Source organism: Phasianus colchicus, chromosome 7, assembly GCF_987193195.1.
Source record: "Phasianus colchicus chromosome 7, bPhaCol1.hap1.1, whole genome shotgun sequence".
NCBI lineage: Eukaryota > Metazoa > Chordata > Aves > Galliformes > Phasianidae > Phasianus > Phasianus colchicus.
The window spans coordinates 13,165,678-13,184,224 of NC_143442.1; the positions used below are offsets into that span (position 1 = coordinate 13,165,678).

The window sequence follows — 18,547 nt, forward strand, 5'->3', positions numbered from 1 at the left end:
CAATACACATGAGCTACTCTGTAGTACACACCTGCAAAGAGCTGGATTTTGGGAAGACCCAGGAGGTCCTCTTACTCCTTCTTTTTAACAGGATTTGGAAAGAAGAATAAAAGGAGTGAGCTTTCAACCACCTCCAGCCTAAATCAGCGTTTTCCCTATTGCTGCTGGGAACTCATGTTGAGACAGGTCATTGAAAGATCTGTAAATGCAAAGATGAAAGCAATCGAACCTCTTGAGGGAAACGCAGAGAGGATAAAGCTGGAGGTAGCAGCAGGATGCCACATGGTGGGAGGGGAAATCTGGAAAGAAACCCTGAGATTTGTTCTTCCTTGCCTGGCAGGGCTGGCGTTGTTCTTGCCTCCCTTAAGAAGGCTTGCTGTGTCTGTAATGCGGTTGTTATCGGTTGAAGACTAATTATCTTTCACAGAAAAACAGAGATGCTGGGAGAGGGTGAAATTTTAACAAAGTGAAACCTAGCAGAGAGATATAACAGGGCCTCTCCCCATCCTATCTAAATGGGCATACTGGAAGAAACCCTCCTGTTCTACCAGAGAAGAGAGCTGCTACCAACCTATCTTGTGAATAACTATGTGCTAACTCTTCTTGTTAAGTAAGTAGCTCTCTTTGCTCACAACTTCTGAGCACAAAAACAAAACAAAAATCCCAAATGCCAATTTTTGCCTGGGTCCATAAAAAGGGGAGGGAGAAAAGGAAAGGAGGGACACAAAAATGTGGTACTTGTGGAGAGTAACAATTCTTGTTTGTTACACTCCATCTTCTCATCTAGCGCAGGTCGTAGCATGATTCCAAATCCAGCACTGCACTGCGGTAGCATCTATGTAATCTTCATGATGCACATCTCTGCAGGCATAGAAGTTGCTGCTGTTGAATTCTGCAAGCTACTTTATCCTTCATTTGCTCTGCATTAGAATTGGATATATCCAGCTAAAACTGAAAAGTTTAGCAATTTGGCAATATTAGCCACTTATAACTACAATACGTGGGCACAAGTCAGTATTGGGAACTCTGAAAATTGTGCCACTATTTCTTTGAACTACTCTCTCAGCTGCAATTAATAAGGCCTGTAAGTCTGGCAGGCAAAATCTGCCAAACACAGGGAGAATATACCCTTAGCTCTTTGATCTATAACATTCATTAGTACCCTGCACGTTCCCAAGAAATTGTTCCTTTGATTTTCATCTGGTTTTGTTTAAATGTGTTTGAGTTCATGGGATGTTTTGATTGTCTTTCCAATGTCTTTACACGCAAACTCTCTGCTATAAAGCTGCCATCTGTGTCTGAAATATACACCAAGCGTGCTGAGGCTTCCCTCCCTGGAGAGTTCCTGTTCACTATGAAACTCTGAATAAAATTCATATTGGTGTTTCAAAGCCAAATAATAAAAAGAAAAAAAGGAAAAGAAAAAAGAAAACACCTTTTGTAAGAGCGAGACAGCCAGATTTAAACATCTTTACCAGCATTATGTCATTCAAGCACTGTTCTCACTATTGTCGTAGTTAGACCCTACTATTCAACCTCGGATTACACTACAAATATTGGGAAGCTTGTGCTACATGTGAAATTTACACCCTCCAGTCCTAAAAAAGCATAGGGGATGATTTGGCCTGTACGATAAAATGATGACAATAAACAATGAATAAAACTCAAAGGCACCACTTAGTAAATAATAACAATCATTTTCAGTGGCTGTAATTACTGTTCTTTCATTGTCACTGATCTAACCCTATTCCAATATTATTGCTTCAGAGTTGAGTAGAGTAGAAGTAATTCAGATGAAAGGCACCTTTAAAAGTAGAAGGTTTAACTGCAATGTCACAAATCTAGTCTGTCCTCTGAAGATACCTGAGGACTTTCTGGAAGATGAGGCTGATCACTAGATGAGGCTTATCACCAGTTTGGGCAGCAAAGCTTTGATCACAGATTCTGGTAGGTCCAACAGCTGCTCAAGGGAGTATAGGGCATCCTGAGCTTTCCAGCATCCTTAGCAGGACACATACACCTAAACCTAGAAGATGACCCTATCAAACTACTGGAAAGACTTTACATTAACCTGAACAGGCAGTGTTCACATGTGCAATGTGGGCAAAGGCTCATGAGCTGATTCAGCCCTCTGCTTTGATCTACAAGCTGGGACACTCGTGGAGTCCTCTTCCCATCAGCAATTTATATTATAATAATACTCCGAATCCCATTCAGAAGCCAGCTGCCATCTTCTGCGATCTCCATTATAAGAAAAAACAAATTGGCTCCAATGTGGATTTCTTTCTATCCCCTACCAGAAAACCTGCTTAGTTAGGGCTACCTCTGGTCACAGGCAGTAATAAGTGTGCTAAAGGCAGTCCCTGCACCCAGAAGCTCCCAAAGGCTTTTATTATAGATTAATAGGCAGCAATGTTGTGAAGCAACTTGCTTCTCTCTTCTGATGATGGATGAAATGGAAGGTTCAGCTTCCACTAAAGAAAGTGTAGTACACAATGCAGCCTTCAAGAGCTACACTGGAAGGATTTTCTGATACACTTATTGGGGCCTGCTGCAAAGTGCTACATCAAGCAACTCATTCACTACTAAAAGCAGCAATATGCTGTATCAGACCTACAGATCTCAGGCATTATGCTTGGTCAAAGTCCCTGACACTTGTGTTCTTTAAGAATACAGCTGCTGTTGTCATGACACAGCAGTTACTCACAGTTATCTGAGTTGCTTGCAGAATGAGAACAAATGCCCAGGACTTGGAAGACATGCCATCATTATTTTGCTTGTAACACAGAGCAAGAAGATACAGCAGGAGGAACTGCAGAAGACTCCACAGTAGGCTTTGATAGAATAAAATGTAGGTAAGGATCCGCCCAAAGGGAGAGGATTTCTCAGAAGGGATCTCTGAGAGATACCACTGAAACTTGGTATATCATCTACTACAGCTGTTTCATCACACTGAACCTTGTGTGACCCAGAGCAGAAAGAACACTTTTCTTCCTCTGAGCTGTATAATGACACTGAGATAGAATTAGGGAAAGAAGCTGGGAGTCTTCAGTTTTAAGGCCTTCCTATTCTAGTGGTAGGTAACCATTTATCATAACTGAAACAGAGGAGTCCTTCCACTTTAAATGATGTTACAGCTTTCGTGTAAAGAGTTGTTTATTTCTATTGCCTCCAAGGTGCCAGGCCATAAAAAAAAAAAAAAAAGATTGTTTCCCTTGCTGAAAACAGCATCTGTTGCTGCGATCAAATTCTGCATACCATCCTCTTGATAAAATGGGACACAGCTGAAGATTCAAAGCTTGCTGATATAGAGAGAAAATTTTCCACTGACTTTTTCCAGGGCTGGCTAAGGCCTTCGTTCAACTAGCCTATGAATGTTCAGTATTAAATGTTTCTTTTTTATAGGGTTATTAGTGTGTAGGTCTGATGTTAGCAGGACACTGGAAAGCACTTTTACTGCTAGCCCTCCGTTTGAACTGATGGGCAGTTTGGCACATTATGGTCCATTATTTTTGACTGAGACTCTAAACTACCCCGTAAAAATGTTGTCTTTGTTGTTAGTTTGCTATCCTGAGTGTTGCCATAAACAGAGATTCTTGTCATCCAGGAGACAAGAATGGCAATTTCTGATGTCCCAATGAACCCTTGGCTCCTCCCATGCTGCAGGAGAGTGCCTGAGCTGGGATCAAAGGGATTTAAACATTAGTCTGATTTGGAAATGGGGGCGTACAATCTTTTTGGAGGTACTTATCCACTGAATTGCAGCACTTCCACGTGTGGAAGGATGACCCAAAAAGAGTCCAACTACATTTTCCCTAATCTTCACATAAAGCCCGTTAAAGCTTTTAACGTGCTTTATAAACCAGTGAGCAGGAGATTCCCTCCAGGCTGATAAGCACAGCATTTACCAACCCTGTTTAGTCAGTGCTTCTCTAAGGAAAATGGTGGTGTTGTGCCAGTAGCAGCACCAGAGGGAGAGCAACCTATGCTTCCCAACAGCTTTCCAGCAGCTTTCCAATGACTATATTACATAACACTGTGTAGCTTTACCAATCTATGCTAAACAGAGAAATAAGGAAAACTTTAGAGAATGGCACTAAGCATCCCTGCTATACACAATTTTGACATCTGTCTGGGTGTATGATAACGTGCTATCTTGGAGTCTGCAACTGGCATCACTACAGAGAGGATCACACCCCTAGCTTCCCTCTTCCAGACATTTATGATGGCCAGGTGCAGGGCTTTTTGGTGACAAATTAGAAAAAGCATGAAGGCTTCCTCAGACAGGAGCATATCAACAATATACAGAGCTTCACTGTTTAGTCATATCTTTTTTCCTTTAAAATCAGAGAGGATTTCAAAAATGCCTACTCTATACTTTTGTAAATCTCACCTCTACAGCATTACAGTAAATAAATAATTGTACTTTTTTTTAAAATCTCCTGTTTGAGAATGGCAGGTGTTTATCCGTGACACTAACAACCAGCTTCAAATAAATACAACCCTACAATATTCCTGCAAAAATTGGCAAGAGCTGCTAAAGTTTCAGGAATAGTGAATCCTATGGTGGGGTAAAGGAGCAGACTAGATGATTAGATCATAGAATTTTTTTGAGTTGGAAGGGACCCTTAGAGGTCATCTGGTCCAATTCCCTGCAATGAACAGGAACACCTACAGCTCCATCAGGTTGCTCAGAGCCCGATTCAGCCTGACCTTGAGTGTCTCCAAGGACAGGACTTCCAGATAATTGCAAATACATCATATCCCACCAGCCCTGCTGAGCCTGTAGGATCAAGTGGTCATGTTATCGTGGCTTGAGTTCAGTGTTTGTGAACTCTCACTGTTCTCTTAAGGAGGGAGCATTTTGAAGATACCGTATACTCTTTCCTTTCTCTTACATCACCAGAAAGCAATGCCTGATGTTGGCTTTTCTTGCAGAGTTAGTTGTGCTTACCACTGCAAGCAAGTGAAAGAAGCAGGTACCTTTGGCAATTGATTTTAAACACCCAGGGATTAAAAGAAAAATCAATTAAGGTTAAAATATCTGAAAAATCAAAAATCAAGCTCATACTTATTCTTAATGAATCCTTCTACCATCCTTTTAATTCAAAAGAGTTCCTTAGGTTGAAAAGTTCATTATCAGTAAATGCTTCTCTTTGGGAAAAAAAAAAAAAACAAAAAACAGGAAAGAAAAAAAGGAAAGAATGGAAGAAAAGACAAGTAAAGTGCTGAGTGCTAGCAAGTTTAATTGGCCAAGATTAAACATGCTTTTACTGAAATAACAACTATCCAAGAGGGAGAGAAGGAAACAAAACTTTTTGCCTATGAGGTCTGCTTAATGCACTGAAATGCAGTAACTTACATCTTTCAACTCCTGCACTACAATTTTTTTTTTTCTCCTCAGTGTGGGACACCCTTCCTGATTCTCTTTGTGCTTGGTTATTGCTTTGGGTTTCTTTCCAAGCCAAGGATGAATTAGTCCCTAAATGGAAAGCTATAAATTGTTAGAGTGAAATGATATTTGGCACAAAACTTCATAATAGAGAAAACTGTATGAAAATACAGAATGCTGAGTCCATCCCAGTGTTACTACATTGACTAGTTGCATTTGTAACTAGCTATGAATCACGGTCAAAGTGAAGACAAACTGGAATCTCTCTGAGTTTATTTAACACTTCTAAAAGTCTCCACAAACAGTACTTCTTCATGGCAGGAACACACCTGAAGATAACACAGAGGCAACCCTTATCCCTAAACAAAGGATAGGGATCCTCCAGTTTCAGCTGAGTGGGGAAACCTGAATTGGCCTTGCTCACAATAAATATGCAGACACCATTGAGATGCCACAGAGATATCATCAATCAGCATGTCTAAGTTTAAAACAAAATCAAACAAAACAACAAAACCACCTTGGAAAATAATCAAGCTGTAACTGCTGTAGGTAAGGTAAATCAAGGCACTTCCCTGCCTGCAGATCCCTAACACTTTCTCTTTAATAAATGTGCTTGTCTTTACCCAGAAACATATCCCCTTTTATATCTTCGTCACTACTTATTTTACTATCTATAACATGGGGGATTTTGGACTTCTGAAAATATACTTTCATGTTGCTTTTGAAATCTTCATTTGTTCAAGGGAATGTAGGGAAGAGAATTAATTCAACTCAGGCCCACATTATTTCTGCTTGGTGCCATAATCTCTCACATACTAGTTAACAAGGGATGGAGCACACAGCAAAGGGAACAAACTCATGGGACAGTGCAGTATTCCAGTCATCAGCACACACTTCCTCAACTGCAGACATTTTCCAGCTGGATTTATTCACAACAATCCTCTTAGCTCCATCTGGAAATGACTGGTGACTCCAGCTGTGCCACCGTGACTCTAGGAAGCTCCTGCAGGCAAATTAAAACAGGAAGAGAGTGATGGTCACTTGATTCTCCACACACTGACCCCAGCACCTGCCTCTAGCTTCTTCCCTTGCTGAGCTTCAACATTAGCTAATGTGTTCTTGATTGCTGCTGCACTTAAGCAAATGAACTAAGGGAAAGTTGTTAAATTCAGAGTAAATAGTTAATTAAACACTTCATTTTTTTCTGATGTTTAGAAAAGGAAAAAATAAGCCAAAATGTTACACCATTCCCCAGCTATTTCCACCTCTCACACATTTTCTTTCTATCAGCATGGCAGTGGCTCTGCTAATGACTTGGCCTTTCATAACATAGACTTAATGGCTCAATAAACACCACTGTGTGACAAATAGGTTCAGTTAGTTTCACAACCTCACCCCAACTGTTTACAAAATATTTTGTTGGCATTTTAGGGCTCTATTTTATGGACTGCTCACATCTGTAAGGTCAAAACCTTCTACAAATTGTGCCAGGAATTGCTGTGTTTCAGAATTCATTCACCTTTAGTTTTTAGAGCCTTTAAACTGTAAGGTTCCCTAATTAAGTAAGAAGTTTTTTGATTAAAAATTTTGTCCCATGTTCCAGAAGCATATTAACCCCTTGGAGAGAATTGGGCTTCTGTATAGAAGAAACTGGACTTGTAGAAAAATCTATTCCCATAGGTTCTAACAAAGTTGATTTCAGACCTTCAGGTGCTGTGGATAGCAGCATTTCAGGACAGTTCACAGAATCATTAAGATTGGAAAAGACTTCTAGATCATCTAAGTCAAACCATCTACCTACCACCAACATTCTCATTAACTCACATCCCTGAGTACCACATCTACACAGTTCTTGAACACCTCCGTTCTTGAACACCTCCAGGGATGAAGAGTCCTCCACCTCCCCCAAGCAGCCTGTGCCAATGCATCTACACTCTTCCTGAGGATAATTTTTTCCTTCTATCCAACCTGAAATCTGCACAGTTTAAGCTGTGAAGGAGCCATTCAGGAAGCAGGAAACTCAAGAGCAAGAGGACAAAGGGTCCAAGAATAGATAGAGGTTGACCAGTTCAAAACCACATTAACATCCTTTCTCAGGAATGTGCTCTGATAATTCCTCTTTATCTATCCTCAACTTTCAGAGGGCGTCCAACTCAGTTGGAACATTGCTTCTGGGCAAAAATTATGCTTTTAGTCAGAAACCAATTTGGTTTTGCATACCTTGAAGAAAAGAGTCTGGTGAGTGATATCGCAAAGTTTGAAAAAAAAAACAAAAATTAAAAAAAGAGACTAAAACAAATTAAAGTTAGTTTTCCTGAAGATGCTCTTCAGTATTTACATAATAGGTTTGTATTTCAAAAAAGAAAATTTTGCAGACCATTGAACCACAACACAGCAACTAAGTGAGTTTGCTACTAAATCATTCAAAACAAGAGTTATTTAGCTCTTAGAAGAAGCAAAACATACTGTTGCATAAGGCTCTGAAAGGACTATTAAAGTTTCTGTGCCTCATTAAAACAAAGCCCCAAAATAATCCCTTAGTAAGTACATTGAGAAACCATAAACTGTAATGAAGCTATGAATATTTATTATATATTTATTATAGCACAACTACAGCAAGTAAGAAGTGGCTTAGTCCTAATAGTCTATAATGCTACTGGGTGGATAATCTGAATATTCCAAAATTGCGAATTTACCAGAGCTAAATTACAGAAAGCTGTTGTTCAAGGAATGCAGCTACAAAAATGAGCAGATACAAACCTCCCCATTGCGCTAGACCAAAGGACCTGCTCTTACGGCCTTCTGCTTCCATTACAGGTCAGCAGCGAATAGGAAGGGTCAGCAGTATTGTAAGTCACTAACCATCCTCTACTAATTCAGTCTTGTAAGAGAACAGTCCAGAACCCTCTCCCCTTACCCTCCTCAGGTCCTACTCTTATCCATATATTCAGACTGTGTCATCCCTATGCTTGTGGTGTGCTGTATACAGACTCAGCCCAAATTTAAAAACAGCATTAGTGGTGTTTCCCAATGTTGTCTCATTACTTTCCTCAATTTCCAACAGACATTTTTGATTTTCTGATCGTAACTGACATTTCTTTATTAAGGTTTGGCTGATGTTTTTGACCTCTGCCAACCACAGTAATATTGTTTCCAGAGAAATCTACAATGACTAATTTAGAACCGATACGGCATGGATAGCAGGAGCTATTCTTCCTCTTGTGCACTGCTTCACACCTAGCAACACTGAATTTCATTAACCATTTTATTACTCAGCCTCTCTGTATCATCCATCTGTAACAATTTACCTGCACCATCAGCTTCAGGACTGTCAAATCTAAATAAATTTGTGTTAACACAAACTCTGTCACTTCACTACGCCCTCCTTTCCCCGTATCATTCATGAATATTCTGAACAGCTCCAGTTCCATGGTATCTTTCATTCTTCTGCATTGCACTGCACTTTTAGTAGTGGTCATTGTAAACCAATCGTGTTGAATAAACCACTATTTATTTATAAAATTTTCTGTCTTATCTCACAATGATGCTATGCCTTGCTCAAGCACATTTGTTTTACATAGATCTACATTTTACCAAAGCAACCTTCTGAAAATCTAGGCATATTTTAACAGCCCAAGGAATCCTTTCCAACTGGTGCTTTGACTGCTCTGGTGAGCTATGATCTGCATGACTTTGTCCTCCACTGACATTTCAGTTTGGGACCTTTTTCTTTCCAGATTCATTCCCCGTATGAGAATGTCCCAATTTCCCCCAGAGTAAGCATAAAGATAGATAGCTCATTTAGCTTTCCTGTTAGTGTCTTCACTGGGTGCTTACGAATATTCTACAGTTTAAAGGTCACTAATAACTCTCCATATGAGTAGAACTGAGAACTATATCCACATCTTATTGCTTCCCAGGGGTGTCACACCGTCAATCTATCTGCATATTTATAACTTGACCAGGCCAACTCTTCACTCAATATAAAAGTTCAGATCTGTAAAATGCTCTTGACCTTGATGCCACAGTGACTGAAGTTTCATTTAGTCACATCAGGCTGTTTGTTTCTGCACCATTTAAGCATTTCAGCACTTTTCTCCCCACTTTTATCTTATAATTCTTGTTAGAAGACCTGTTCTTTCTGAAAAGAATCAAAAGGCAAAGCTTCCATCTGGCATAACCAAGACAGAATGAAGTTCTAGTTGCCATTATGTTGATGAAAAGAGTAACAAAGACTTTTTAAGTCTACTCTGTACCTATGCCCACCCTACTTCTTCCATAGTTCAACATCACTGGTAGCACAGATCTCTTCTGTGCAGATCCCTTTCACGATGGGACCAACATCTCCAGACGTGATGGGGCAAGGCAATGACATACAGTTGCTTAGTTCCCAGATCTCATTTTTTCTTCTTTTTATGCAAAAATCATACCCTTTCTGTGAATGGGAATGCAGTTCCTAAATTGATCTGGGGCAAACTGACACAATTCTCCTAATGTCAGATTCTAACAAACACTGGTTAAAAAGGGGGCCCAATTAAAATAAGACACAGTCTGCTTCTCTAGGTTTCAAGTTATTAATTCAAAGTAAACCTGCACACACAAGCTGCTCTTCACTGGAGAAAATAATCTTGGAGCACAGTATTTCAGTTTTACCTTTCCCAAGTCAAATTTCCTTAACACTGGTATTTGAAATTCACCAGAATCTTTTAAAATTAATAAAGGAAAATCTTCCATCTCCTGCTTAAGAATAATAAAGATTTAGGGGTATTTTTTTCTTGGTGTTTAAAAAGATGCATATTTCTTTCCTATTCCCTTAAGGACTACACAAATTGTCTTGATCTAAATAATATAACCTTCTTGCTAACATTAATTAATCCTCCATTACAGGCACACGTTTTCCCACAGAGCATTTCTCCTTCCCTCTGGCAATGCAGTCAACCAAAGAAAGAATAGAAAAATCAGCTCCTTTGTACAAATGTGTGTGAATGTGCACACACAGGGGCACCCCCATGAGATTATCTAGGAGAACCAGCATGGCCACTGGAGATCTGCCCCTTTTCTTCTCCAAAAGAAGCTGTCTGCTGCCCACTGAGGATTCTGCAAGACTGATTGTGATGTAAAACGTTAGGATTGCTCTAGTTGGCAGAAGGGCTACAATTGACAGCATGTAGCTACACATATTTAGCAGTAAAAATGATCAAATTCTTTATGATACGTGACCAGTGCAAAAGAATTTACTTGTGCTTCATTTCTGTCTATTCTCCACTATCAGCAAGTGAGCAGACTACAAATTTTTGAAAAGTAACTGCTATTCAAACATTTTGTGGCACGCTTTCATTTTTTTGGTGCTGACATACATTGCTGAGACTGATGATTTGTCCAAATTTGCCTGCCCAGGGAGGTGGTGGAGTCGCCATCCCTGGCAGTGTTCAAGAGGCATCTGGATGATGATCTACGAGATATGGTTTAGAGACTTGTGACAGCAATAGTAATGGGAGGATGGTTGGACTAGATGATCTTGCAGGTCGTTTCTGATTCTATGATTCACCTGTGTTAAGTTTTCCACATTTTGGCATGTACCACTGGGAAGCTTAGGGGAAAAAAATGTTTTTTGCAGTTAGCATGTTACTGCACGTCATCTAAATTACGCTAGTTAACTATGTAGGCATTAATATCTCACAAAACGTATGGTAAAAGGCAGCTTCAGCCAATTCCTTTTCACCTTGTGTCAAAAGAAAGCAGAACACAGGCTACCTGGTGAATTCGAGCAGAGGGACTCCAGCTAGCTCTGCTGCTGAAAGAAATATTCACGGAGCCATGACCTTGAGTGGCATTGCCACAGCAGCCTACAGCAATTCAATTGCATGCTAAGCAAGCACAACGCTGACTTACTGCTTGGAATTAAAAACAAAACAACAAAAAAAACCCAGTTAATTGTTTTCATCTAGCTTTGTGCGCTGAACTGGCCCAACAAAAAGTCCAAAAAAAAACTTGAAGTTAACAGCTGTATTGGAGTTATAGGACTCTTTTGATTTTCTTTTTCCCTGTTGCACCTTGAACTTAATCTGGTCCCAAAAGTTTTCAGACAAATCCATCTTTTTTTTTTCTTTCTTTAAAAGGTCTATTTCATGTCTCTGACAGTGCTGCTCTATCATAAGTGAAACCACAACACTACTGTAACAGTAAGCAATAATAGAAACTAATGTGCTAACCCTTTGGCATAACCTGGGCACATCATGTTGCAACAGAATAGTATCTCTATGCCAGGACATGTAAAGAAATCCAGTCATTACCATTAATTACACTATTTTAGTAAGCTATTTAATGTTACAATAAAACAGATTATGACAGGTCAGGCTTCGTATTAAAGCTCAAATTCCATTAAAAAGGATCTGAAGAAAAACTCTCCACAGCCCAAGGCCAAGGCAGTTCTGCTAAAGCCAGCAGACTCCCTACCCTGACCTCATCTTCCAGAGAACATCATGGATGCTAGGGACAGGTCTACTCGCAAGTAGCCACGTCACTCCCACTACCATTAAACTTACCACTTCCCCAAGGTGCCTTCACAGCTGCATCCTGCACACCTGCCACCCTTTTTCCATCCAACATCACTCTTCATCTCTTCCTTAAGTAACTCTTGCCAACCATAAGGATTGAAATGGCACCTCTGTTAATTAATCTCAGCAAAAAAATACTTCAATACTAAAAGTAGAACACTATTCAGATGTTACAAACAGATTCTCTCACCTCTTTTCTAAAGAAATAAAACATTTATAAAAGAATTACATTATAAAATACTAGGTAACTTCAGCTCAACCTCCTTCCTTGCTTCATGCACATACGATATTCCTTTATAATTTGGCCATGCTCTACATTAACATCACCAAGAATTTGAGAAGGTATGAGAAAAAATGGGCAGCATGAAAACGCTGCCATAATATCAAGAGATGTTTCTCAGACAGTACATGACTACTTTCCAAGAGTGATAAAAGAGTCTAGAAGGGAAAAAAAAGCCAATTTCAGAAGGGCTTATTTTTTTTTTAAAAAAAACCTCCATTCTACTTGCATTTAGCTAAGAAGCACATTAATATTAACTACCTTGGAAGATACTTCTTAATAAAGATGGAAAGCAATTAGGGTGTGTACAGTCAACAAAGTACAGTTGAAAAGAGTACCACAGTGAGATAGACAAAGGAACAAACAGAGAAGAAATGCTCACCTGCATCTGAAGATTTAGGCTTGCAATGAAAAGCACTACAAAAGAGAGATCTTCAGAAAGAAATCTTTCCCCAGTGCTAGCCAGCCATTAAATGAGGTCTAAGAGAGGTGCAGCCAGGTTCCACCCCTTCACCTGTGCTCCCAGGGCTGACCCAGTCCTTGCCTCAGGTGATCAATCAGTGGTTCAGGCCATGACTCAACAGTTCCTATACAGAGTGTAACAGGAGAAGCCAAAGCACTGAATATCTGGTCTCCCTCCATGACTTTGGCCCCACTAAAATCTGACTGACTCACTGAACCAAAGAGGTCTGAGCACGTAGCTGAGGTGCCCTAATGAGGGCCATGAGGTGCATGGCTCCCGGTCGTATCCCTGGACTAACAGTACTGCTTCACCTCATAGTGATTAGGTGAAGTAAGATGTCATTAAGATTATGAAACATTCACATATTTTAGCATAGAAAGTAAATCATAAATAGGAATGAAAAGGACCTTGAAAAATCCTCCGTTCCATTATTTAAAACAGATAGATAAATACAACTTCTGCTCCTTCTCCCTCCATCCATCTTGTCTTTCCTTCATCTTCTCCTTTTCTCTCTTTCTTTTTAACTCTGTAAATGGTTTCTTTAACCCCCTAAAGCAGCTAGGAGTATGTTCTTACTGTAAAGTACTACTGCTACTAGGAAGAAAGCTGATTGTAATAAATAAAGAGGCTGAAAACTGCCACAGATGAAATAAAATGCAACACATGCGTCATTAAATATTGAACGAAATTCAGGCTGCATAGCCTGCCTCAATCTGTTTTTACTCATGGTAAATGATGGGTTTATGTAATTTCTAACATCCTGATGGATGATATGAAGTCAGCTGTTTTGTTGAGGAAGACAGAGTGGAAACTGTGCCTTTTACTTTTCTTATTAAAAGGCCAATTCTGTGCAGTGCTGAGGGGTCAGGATGGCTCACTACATTTCTGGTTGGACTCTCAGTTCCTCCAGTGTTAATAAAAGCTTCAATGTTTTGGAGTAGTTTGGTTCAGTCAGTATGTAAAAGATCCCCAAACATAAGCTTAAGAATTGATTACACTTGTCTAGTTTTAATGAAAATGAACAATGTGTGTGGGAGCAGTTTTATAATTACCAGGGCACTGAAATTGAAAATAGAGGAGACGTTCCCCAAACCTCTGAAATACCATTTCCCTTCAGCCACGTTCATCACCACATGTGGTGACTGAAGGCAGACATGCTCTGCTAAAGAAACACTGTTCTGCTGCAAGGGAGAGAAAATAAAAATTAACCTCTGATCCACAAAGGCTCTGGAGCTGCTGGCAATTAAGATATTATTTAATAAGATGCAATGCTTTGAATCAATAAAATGAAGGGTTGGCGGACTTTCTCTGCCACACTATTCCTTTCACCACTCTCAGATTCAGGCATGGCTGCCACCTGAGGAGGTTAGAGAGCTGTAATTAAATTAATAAAGCATTGCCTGTGTACTAGAGAGAAAGGCAGAGAGAGAAGTGATTGCCGGTAATTGCTGGACATACTGCTGACATATATATATTATCATTCCTTCTGCACTTGAGACTGGAAATTTTTTGCTACTCTTGTGTTTGATGGGGTCTTCAGCTGGAGATCACAAGCCATGCCATAGTTTTACGTCAGAAGCTAAAAGAGTTTGAGATGACATAAAAAAGTTACAGCTTCCCACAAAAAAAAAAAAAAAAAAAAAAAAATTGACAGCTGACTGATTTTTCTGACATAAATTGCCATTTTTGAGAACATTAAAAACAAAAGAACAAGTTTATTAATGGCTGGAACCACTTCCTTTAAGAAATGGAATATCTCTAAAATAGTTTTGTTTCAAGTATCCTTAGTTTGTTGCTTGATAACTTGAGGACACCTTGTCTTCTGAGATGCTCCATCAGGGGCTGATATTTAAACAGCATGTGTTCTGACTGGCTTCTTGGTAGTCGTTTTGATTCTTCCTTCCTGAAATCTGTACTCTTACTTCCAAATCCTCAGAGATTGCTGTCGCCCACTCCAGAGGCATTTTCTATCTACATACCCTTGAGCTTTGCATAGCCCCACAACTAGTTACCACCATTATCTATACATTTTCACCAGCAATAAACAAGAACCTGCATACTGCGCTTACAAAATTCTGCACCAGTACATGTTTCACAGCATCATTACTAAAATGCTAAGGCTCACATCCACTATTTGGTCTCCATAAACATCCAGCAAGCATTGGCCAGTGGGTGCCATTTCTTTCACGTAGAGAAATCCAATTATACACCTTTGCTTCATATGCACTTCCACATCAGAAACTGTTCTGTCAGACTTCCCCTCTGCTGCCATCACACAGCAACAACGTGTAATGGGAAGAACCTCTGCTGCCACAACACAAACATTTGTCCCTAATGTTATGGGCCAATATAATAAATAGGAGGCATTACTTTTGGATCAGACCTCATATTTTTCACAGCAATGACCTGCACCTTTTCATTTAAGCACATTCTGTGGCTTATGCAGGACACAGCCCCAAGTTGAGGTAGGACAAAAAAATATGGTCTTTCTAGATGAGCAGTGTGTTAATGTCTCTTTGGATAGAGCCCAGCTCTCCCCACAGACCTCAGTGATGCACTGTGTTTAGGGCATTTCAAACATGAGAGTTTTAGATGTAGGGATTTGGTTCCGCTTATCAGAAAAAGAAAAGCCACCTGCAAGATTTGGATCTATATCCCCATAATGGCTTTTTGAACTTCCTCAAAAGTGTTTTTATCTGGTGTGTTTGATTCAGGCTCACCTACTTTTGCTTATCAAGGTTGGTTTCTTTCCTGTTTAGTACATACGTTTCACAGTTTGAACTCTCAGCTTTGCTTTCAAAAGCTGTAGGGTGAATTACAACTCCTAAGTAAAACATGAAACAGTGAAGGAGTCTGTTTCTGATTTTGCTAAAACTTTCCTAGAAAGTGAACCTTAAGATGGCAGCAGTCTCTCCAATCAAGCAAATGGCTGTCAGTCTGGATGTGTAGCAAAAGGCAAGAACTGTCTGTTCTGGGTGTAGAAGAGGTAGAGAGAGAAGATTGCTGCTGTAGACAACTCAGATTTGTTTTCTCAGTAGGACAATCCCAATGACCCATCTGAGAGGAATCCAATTTTTTTGCTTCCCAACCTTGAACAACATACAGCTGCATCAGACATGAAAGATAAGCTCCAGCAGGTAAAACCTTACTCAGGCTTTTGCCTTGGGAACTTGCAATTTTCTGTTCTGGAACTGCCTTCCCCAGAAGCTGGTATTAGCAGGAAGACACTTATTTTTCACTCTTCTGGTAAAATGACAGCAGGCCATTTCTATGCCTTGCAGCTTTTCAGCTCTCATGTAGACAGATATCCACGCTGGGAAAAGCAGGGATTGTGGAAGACCAACCTTAGCAATTCCTTTATCAGATTGCTATCCATTAACTGGGTTAGTGTGCCCTCTCTATCCATCTCTCCCTCTGTTGTTGAGGTAATACAGCCTTCTGGAAGGAAACAGCAATGCATATTCATGGAACTGCTTGTGATGAATGCCATAGTCAACTCTGCTTTGAGGTTTTGTTAGCAGTGGGGATTTTTTTCTGCCTTTACAAACCCCATGTAACCCCAAATTTAGATTAAGAAAAAGTATTTGACTTGCCCTTGATTTAGTGAAGAGTAGAGCACAGCTCACTTGAGCGGTCGCACCACGACTTTTTCTGCCTGTGGTTCTGAGAAAGAAACTCTTTGAGTCTATTACACAGTTGAGTAAACAAAAGGAAGAGCTGCGGCAGAGCTTGAATATGAAGCCCTGTGGTTGAGGGAGAACAGAAGGAAAAGGATGCACCTAAAGTCTTTACATCTGCGATAATTTCAGATAACCTGCAACTGCTATTGTCCTGACTGAAAGTTTTTGTTTGTTTATTTGTTTTTTTGCACACAAGAGGGTACTGATCCCTTTGGCCTGTTGATAGGACAAGAGGGAATGGCTTCAAATCATGCCAGGGGAGATTCAGGTTGAATATTAGGAAAACCTCTTGTCTGAAATAGCGGTTGAGCACTGGCACAGGCTGCCCAGGGAGCTGGTGGAGTCACCATCCCTGGAGATGTTCAAGAACCACGGAGATGTTTTAGTGGCAATACGTGTGGTACCTGGACAGTTGGTCCAGATGGTTTTAAAAGTCATTTTCAACCTTAATGATTCTGAGTCTACGATTATTTGGGAAGGCAGAGCTTACTGCACCATGGTGACAAGATTTGATATCTCACGAAGTGGCACAGATCTATATAAAGTTCAGGTGGAAAACATCAGAATCCCTAGAAGCCCAGCTGTTTCCAAATAACTCCTGTCTGAAAGAACACGACAGCATTGGAGAAAAACACTTGTGCAGACAAGGAATACAGTGCCCAACATCCGAGAACATATCAGTGGGAGGGAAGGATTCTCAGCAAAACCCTGATCTGAATCAGAAGCCAAATTTTGAAACATTTTGAGAAGCTTCCTCACAGTGCCCTGGGGACTCTATCCCCAGTATTCAGGCTCAGACCCATTACTGAGGAAAGACTCACACCAGGGCCCCAGCACCTCTGCCTGCATCCTCTCACAGGCTATATAGGCTGTCCATGCACTGCAACAGTCAGCATTCAGAGTTAAAGGCTGTGCCTTGAAGCTGACAAAAAGGTGACCAGTGAAGCTCTATCATCACTACCCAGGAGAACGGCAGGTGTTTCCAGGGTAAGACTCTCATTTCTGGGCTGAAGCAGATATTTGTGTGGGCTTTGGTAATTCTCTGGGGCAAAACACAGAGAATTACCACAGAAGGGATTCAGAGGAAACTGGAAAGTATATAACTTTGACATCTTTATTTTTTCCTCAATCCTTGCTCAGGTTAAAATCCTGGTGGATTTCCTCAGTTATTTCAGTAGGGCAAAAATGCAGCCACTGCATTTAACAAAGAATAGTGTGTAGGTGATGCTTTAATGTTAGAGAAGCATGCAAGCTATTGGGTATGCCACTCCTTTACCAGCCCTAACACAGATGCAGCAAAGGTCTAGCTGTGACCACTGGTTAGAAACAATGCCCCCAGGTTAGCCTAAATGCCTTCATTAGTTAGGTACCTGAAGAGAAAGGGACACTGGTACCTAACAGGAATAAAAATGCTGTTAACAAAAGAAAAGAGATTACAAAAGCTGAGAAAGAGAGACAAGCAGAGAGCATCTGGGAAACAGATAGAGGTTAGCAGAGGGCAAGGTGAGGAGCATTTTGTTACAAGACAGAAAAATCAACATAATTGCTGCGTTTTCGTTGCATTTGTGCGGCTAGGTATCAGCACACTTTTGACCCTGCCTGAGCAGCATGCAAGCATGGACAAAGCCTTTGCCAGGAGAAGAACCTGCCCTGCCCCAGCTCTGCTGGAAGCACTGCGCACATCTTTCACGTGACTTCGAGCTGATCTGCATTTCACTCAAAACTTTGCAGCACGTTCCCCTGCTGTTAAATTTCAGCCTTAGGGCAACACATTCGGGGTGAATGGCAGCTCCTCACTCTGCTTGCTCTCTTCCGCAGAGGGTGTTTGTTTTGAGTGCTCACTACATCTGGCTTTCTTGTTTGTGCCTCTAGTTTGAGTAATTGCCTTAAATCTGAATTTCAAGGCTGACACCTTGCCTGACCTTTTTCTGCTCACTTCTTTTCAGTGTATTACATCCAGCCTTCCTACTTTTTGTTTAATTAGAAACTACATAAGTCTAATGACTCACTTCTCAATCAAATTTGTTTCCCAAAAACAATATTCGTTCATGCATGCATGTTTACGTATTGCAGGACTTAACTTTTGGTTTTCGGTACTCCATAGCACGCATTTACATTACAAAGATTTCTGAGAAATGATAAAAATAGGTGCCCTTAAGTAAAAAAGCATGCCCC

The 18,547-nt window shown here is 40.4% G+C and overlaps 1 long non-coding RNA gene across 1 annotated transcript in view; it reads right to left on the reverse strand.

Annotated features, from left to right (window-relative positions):
* LOC149917225 (uncharacterized) overlaps positions 1–12,695 on the reverse strand; it is a 52,955-nt gene extending 40,260 nt beyond the window's left edge. The window contains exon 1 of the long non-coding RNA XR_016468185.1: positions 12,612–12,695. This is a non-coding gene — a long non-coding RNA (uncharacterized LOC149917225). The remainder of the gene's footprint in view (positions 1–12,611) is intronic.
* Between the last annotated feature and the right edge of the window lie 5,852 nt (positions 12,696–18,547).